The following is a 7,123-nucleotide window of genomic DNA, read 5'->3' as shown; positions in this document are numbered from 1 at the left end:
TCCTGACCTCATGATCTGCCCGTCTCGGCCTCCCAAAGTGCTGGAATTACAGGCTTGAGCCACCGAGCCCGGCCCAGTGTGTTTTATTTTTATAAGTTAAATTAGAAAACAAGTGGCAATCAGAGATTTAGTCTAAAAAGTGTATTTACAGGTAACAGTTCTCATCCAGCCTGATCTCACACAATACCATTTACATCCTCTTACATCTAAAGTTTCAGAAAAGGATCTTCACAATGTAAGTCTCAGGCACACTAGGAGTTCTATAATAAAAGATCACGTAGATCTGAATGTCCAAACTTATTAGAGAAAAAAAATGGAATCATTGGTTATATTTTCAAATTGCATTCAATACGAAATTAAAGTTTTGAAAAATTTTCACCTTCATAATTCTAAGTTAATAGAATTAAACCAGAACACTCCATTCTTTCAAAGCCTCTAGCTAGGCAAAATTTTACTCTATTACTTCTTGCTTTCAATGGATACAAAAGGGAGTCCTGGTAGGCATATTTTGTATACCTGCAAAGATGCAGAACAGTTCCATCTGTTCAATATTAAAACACAAGTCCTGTAAACCTCAGATGGTAAGTGTAATACTTCAGCACTAGGACCAAAGCCTCAAATGTGAAAAGATACCAAGAACACCACTAGCAAACAAAAGTAAACTCTCAACCAGAAACAGTAGTTCACACCTGTAATCCTAGCACTTTGGCAAGCCAAGGTGGGAGGATTACTTGAACTCAGGAGTTCAAGACCAGCCTGGGCAGCACAGCGAATTCGTATCTCTACAGAAAATTTTAAAAATCAGCAGGGCGTGGTGGTACACACCTGTAGTCCTAGCTACTTGGGAGGCTGAGGCAGGAAAATCACGTGAGTCCCAGAGTTTGAGGCTGCAGTAGCTATGATCATGCCACTACACTCCAGCTTGGGTGACAGAGCAAGACCTAGATAATTACATTCTGTCCTGCTCCTGTTTACACTAAAATCACTAAGTTAAAATGCTTTCATTCAGCAGGATAAAAATTAAGTAAAATGTGACTTTGGAGTTTGGCTAGCAAAAAACAAAGGAAGAAAAAATAAAGCAAAATGACAAATTACTTACTGGGAGAAAGTTTTTGAAACTTCAATGACAGATAAAAGGTTTGTATCCTTCGCTTATAAAGAAATCTTTAAATTACTCAGAAAAAGACAAATGATTAAAAAAAGATAAAATATTTTATAATTTTATAAAATTACTCAGAAAAAACCAAATGATTTCTAACAGAAAGTGGGCAATGGAGAAACAGGCACTTACTACAAAAATAAAAACGGCCAGTAAGCACATAAAAAAGATTCAAAAGCACTAAAACCAAAGAAATGTAATGAAAACAATATTTTCTGCTTAAAGACCAGCAAAGATGCCAAATGGAAGGAGGAAACTGGAGCTCTGTCGCTGTTGGTGGGAGTATAAACTGAACCAATTTTCCTCCAGGATAATTTGAAAATTTCTACTAAAATCCCTAAAACTGTTTTATATTATTTTCCTCCAGAAATTCTACTTCTATGAAATCAGTCCAGAAATGCTTTCCCGAGTCCATTAAAATGTATATATAAAGCTCATTTTAAAGCACTTATGAATTTTAGTTGGCATAAAGTTGAAACAATGACTTTTAGTTTTAAGTTGGTAACAAAAATAAATTCTCTATATATCACTTACTCCTTTCAGCAAAACAACCCAATACATACCTCTGTAGAAAATGTTTCTTCTGGATTTACCCAAATAACATGATAAATTCTCATTATTTTATTGCTTTTTAAAAATTATTTATTTGCTTATTTATTTAGAGACAAAGTCTCACTCTGTCGCCCAGGCCGGAATGCAGTGGCGCAATCTCGGCTCAATGAAACCTCCACCTCCGGGGTTCAAGCAATTCTCCTACCTCAGCCACCTGAGTAGATGGGATTACAGGTGCGTGCCACCATGCCTGGCTAATTTTTTTCTACTTTTAGTAGAGACGGGGTCTCACTGTGTTAGTGAGGATGGTCTTGATCTCCTGACCTCGTGATCCACCCACCTCAGCCTCCCAAAGTGTTGGGATTACAGGCATGAGCCACCGCGCCCGGCCTATTGTTATTTTTTTTAAAAAGACTAAAACATATTATATTATATTACAGACACCGGTCACTCAGTATGTCAAAAGGCTTAAGATTGAACTAGATCATCTGCTGAACTTTAAACTTAGTACTTACCTCTATTTGTAGATGAAGTTTGAAGCAACTGTTTGGCTTTGAGGGAAGTATGAGGCAAATTTTTCAGCCTTTGTGAAACTGTTGAAAAATAAGGAATTGTAATATTTGCCTGTAAGTACAACATAAAGGCTATGGCTTCTGATACAAACTTGAAAATTTATCAGAGTGGAAACCATAAGGTGCAAATATGTTAGAATCCTAGAAGCAAGAGACCCCATTCTCCACAAAAAGGAAAAAAAAAAGTCAAAAAGAAACAAAAAAGTGATGCTTAGTGCATTAAGGTGGAAAGAAAAGGGGATGGAACATAAGCTTTTAAAAATAGTTTCTTATAGATGAGAAAATCTCCAATGTGTCATTGGTCAAAATAGCAAAGAGAAAACAAACCACCAGCAAACATGCTATAGATGCAAAGAAAACAAAGATAAAAGTATAGAATAAACTATACAGCACACAGTGTAGAATAAAGTAAGTGCAGCACTTGTCCAATGCATAAAAGCAGATTTTGGCAAAGCAGTTATTGTTAGATGAATTACCCTAATATGAAACCATAATCTCCAAACTATTCGAAAAGGAGAAGAAAACTCAGAACCAAGCAGGCCCTCAGAAAGTTACAATCTAGTAGCTTCACTATGTTCGGTATCTTGTAGCGTACAACTAATTTTTTATCTAGGCTGTGCACATATGTATGTAGGTGGGGGGTTGTACGTAATGTTGGTGTGGGTTGAGGGGTTTGGAGGAGTCAGACCATCTGCCTTTTAAAGTTTTCAATGAAGAAAGCTAAGCTTTCTTCCAAACTCCCAATGTATTAACTGCACTGAAACTCAAAATTAGCAGGTAAGCAGCAGCCCAGGGCCATCCAGAGATAAAGCAGTTCCAATTTCTCCAATATACAGTTACTATGGCTCTGACGGACTGATGAGTCTCACACCTACCAGTGTAGTCATCTATTTAAGTGGCTCTAAAATATTTTAGTTACTGTACTGATTTGAAAGTCAGACTTCATATACCTCTAGGATTTATGTGCAAAAAAAGAGCTCTCATTGCTATAAATCTAGCCAAACTGCATAAACATTATTGGGGTGATAAAGGGATACCTGACATTATCAGAAAGAATTACGATTTCTCAGCCAGGTGTGGTGGCTCACGACTATAATCCCAGCACTTACAGGCCTTTGGGAGGCCAAGGCAGGGGGATTCGTTTGAGCCCAGGAGTTAGAGACTATCCTGGGCAACAAAGGGAGACTCTGTCTCCACAAAAAAATAAAAATTAAAATTAAAAAATAAGCCAGGTATGGTGGTGTGCCTGTGGTCCCCCATCTACTCAGGAGGCTGAGGTGGGAAAAGTGCTTGAGCCCAGGAGGCTGTAGTGAGCCATGATTGCATCACTGCACTCCATCCAGCACGGTCAACAGAACAAGGCTCTGTCTTTTAAAAAAAAAAAGAATTCTGTCCCCTGCACTGCTTAACTCTATCAAAACTTGAAAACTATTCTTTTCTCACAGATAATAAACTTTTTTAAAAAAGTAACAAATGTGTTTAATTACAAATTTTATAGCACTCTAAACATTACTGTAGCTAAATAACATTAGATACCAACTTAACTTAAATATTGCCAGGCAGACAAGCAAAAATTTATCCATATCTAAAAACTCAATTTTATAATGGGTTATCTTATTTCTGTTGCACAAAAATACAGGTTACTATCGGTTTTTTTTTTTTTTTTTTGAGACAGAATCTCACTTTGTTGTCCAGGCTGGAGTGCAGAGGCATAATCTCAGCTCACTGCAACCTCTACCTCCTGAGTTCAAGCAATTCTCCTGCCTCAGCCTCCTGAGTAGCTGGGACTACAGGCACATGCCACCACACCTGGCTAATTTTTGTAGTTTTAGTAGAGACGGGGTTTCACCATATTGGCCAGGCTGGCCTCGAACACCTGACCTCTTGATCTGCCTGCCTTGGTCCCCTAAAGTGCTGGGATTACAGGTGTGAGCCAAGCATCTGGTCTTAGAGTATTTTTCATCTACATATTTATTCATATATATGTTTCCAACCATTTATATTTTTATTCATTCACTCACTCACTCATTCCTGTTTTTTGTTTTTTCATTCACTCAAATAGTTCAGTATCTGCTTTACCCAGGTACTGTTTTAGGTATAATGTATTCAGTAGGCAACTAGGTGGATACAGTTCCTACTCTCATGAAACTAATATTTTAGGAAAGGGGAGAAAGACAATGAGGCAGTGAAATAGAGGGCCTGCCAGATAGTGATAGTTGCTAAGGAGAAAATTAAGTAGAAAAGAGGGACAAGAAGTAGGAGATTTAAGTTGCAATTATAACTAGGGCAATCAGAAAAGATTTCCCTAAGATGACACTTGCACAAATATCTGAAGGAAGATAGGAAATCAGTTATGCACATATGTGGAGAAAGCATTCCAGATGGAAGAAACACCAATTGTAAAGGTTACTGAGATAGGAGCATGCCTTGTAGGTCTGAAGAACAGAACCTAGGTCGGTTGTTGGAGTGGAATAAATGAGGGCAAAAGGTAACCAACTGAACATACAGTGACAGTTCACAATATCTATTAACCATTAAAACAATTTTTAATAAAGATTCAATATCAAATACTATCTATAATAAATGCTTCTGGAAAGATCCTATTTGAATTCATAGCTACGGTGACTGCAATGGACCCAACCCTATTTATCCCTCAAGTTTTATGTGCGTCGTAATAATAATAGCATCTACAGACAAGCACAAACTGCATTGGGAATCTGAAGAATAAGATTACACACCGAACCAGGTCATAAACTGTAAATTTGCCTGATACAGAAAGAATGAAATAAACGATTTTCCCAAAATGCCACAGTCATATAATATTACGCAAATAACAAAAATCCAATGTTATTCTGAGTTATCAATCTTAATTTTACGAGTTTTCTAAAGACAATTTTTTTTTTTTTTGAGATACAGTCTCGCTCTGTTGCCCAGGCTGGAGTGCAGTGGCGCAGTCTCAGCTCACTGCAACCTCTGCCTCCTGGGTTGAAGCAATTCTCCTGCCTGGCTAAGTTTTGTATTTTTAGTAGAGACAGGGTCTCACCATGTTGGCCAGGCTGGTCTCGAACTCATGACCTCGTGATCCACCCACCTTGGCCTCCCAAAGTGCTGGTATTATAGGCATGAGCCACTACACCTGGCTTTGATCATTTATATTAACTAAAAAGTTTTTAAAAAATCAATATTTCCATAAAGAGGATCATGACTTCTAAGTGTTCTATTTCCCAAAAAATTTTGAGCCATTGGACTAGACAGCCATTTATTTCTTGTAACATTTATTAAATAATTTGCCAAGCCTTTATGTTTTAAGTCCCACAAAGAAAATGCAAGCCCCAATTAGGCCTTCTGCTTCCAGAAATACCTGCTAATAAAGTGTCTCCCACATCACTGGTGGTTAACAGATGGCAGTAGAGAGAATGACAGACAACAGGAAGTGCATAGATACCTTTGTTTCCTTCAGGGGTCGGCTTCTTCTTTTCTTCCTGTACTATGGACTCCTCTAGGTCCTTAGGGGTTGGGTCTAAAAATTCCCACTCTTCATTGGTATAAAACACAGTCCTCCGACTATCATTATGTCCATTCCCAGGATGGAAAGAATACATCAAATTTCTATTAAGAAAAATGATATGTGTTATTAACAAAGAGTAAAACAAAACATAATCTTATGTATATAGGATTGGCAAAAATCAAAATATCTGATAATATCAAATGTTGGTGAGAATATGGAGAAACTGGGATTCTTATACACTGCTAGTGGGAGTATAAACTGATAATATTACCATGGAGGGTAACTCAGCAAGGTACTGCTAAGTTGGAGAGGTGCCTGCCCCTAACACCCAGTATTTCCTAAAAGAAATCCTTACATACGTGCACAAGGAGACACAAACCAGAACATTCACCATAGCACTGTTCATATTACAAAAAAAAAAACAACAAAAAAAGGTACAACAACCTAAGCATTCATCAACAGGAGAATACACTGTGGCATACTCATGTAGTCAAGTACGATACAGCACTCATTCATTCAACAAATGTTGATTGACCCTATAATATGCCAGACAATATCTAGATGCTTGGAATATCCTAGTGAACAAAACACAGCAAGATTCTTGTTCTTGTAGAATGTACATTTCAGCTAAAGCTATCCGTGTCATAGGGATAAATATTTTTTAAATGCTGAATGAAAAGTGAAAGAAAATGGAAGAATTATAGGTACAGCATAATACTGTTTTATGTCTTCAGATAATACTGTTAATAGAGACTATTTATAGATACATACATATGTAGTAAAACTATTTTTTTAAATCCACACATGAATGACAATAATCAAATACAGAATATTGGCTACCTCTGTAAAGGGAAAGAAGAATAGGATTAAGAAGAGAGGATTTGGCTGGGCATGGTGGCTCACGTCTGTAATCCCATCACTTTGGGAGGCTGAGGTGGGAAGATCACTTGAGATCAGGAGTTTGAGACCAGCCTGGCCAACATGGTGAAATCCCATCTCTACTGAAAATACAAAAATTAACCATGTGTGGTGGCACATGCCTATAATCCCAGCTACTAGGGAGGCTGAGACGGGGGAATTGCTTGAACCCAGGAGATGGAGACTGCAGTGAGCCGAGATTGCACCAATGCACTCCAGCCTGGGCAACAGGGTGAGACTCTGTCTGGGAAAAAAAAAGAGGATTTTAATTGTATCTGTACTACTTTGTTTTTAGAAATACAGTGGAAAAATGACAAAACTATAAAAACGAGTCATGGCTATCTGCATAATCAATACACTTGCCTGAGTGCTAAAAATATTTCATTAAAAGTTTTAAAAACTAGGTTGGGATTT

The 7,123-nt window shown here is 37.5% G+C and overlaps 1 pseudogene across 1 annotated transcript in view; it reads right to left on the bottom strand.

The window, feature by feature from the left end:
* Positions 1-7,123, bottom strand: part of LOC105548309 — a 31,772-nt pseudogene that overhangs the window by 19,367 nt on the left and 5,282 nt on the right. Inside the window, exons 3-4 of the transcript XR_001007371.1 lie at positions 5,729-5,892; positions 2,227-2,304 (exon numbers count right to left, since the gene is read on the bottom strand). The product of XR_001007371.1 is annotated as a golgin subfamily A member 2-like (transcript). The remainder of the gene's footprint in view (positions 1-2,226; positions 2,305-5,728; positions 5,893-7,123) is intronic.

This window comes from Mandrillus leucophaeus, unplaced genomic scaffold (assembly GCF_000951045.1).
Source record: "Mandrillus leucophaeus isolate KB7577 unplaced genomic scaffold, Mleu.le_1.0 Scaffold408, whole genome shotgun sequence".
Taxonomy (NCBI): Eukaryota; Metazoa; Chordata; class Mammalia; order Primates; family Cercopithecidae; genus Mandrillus; species Mandrillus leucophaeus.
Note: the sequence above shows the minus strand (reverse complement) of the source record. Positions and strands in the feature narration are given on the sequence as shown.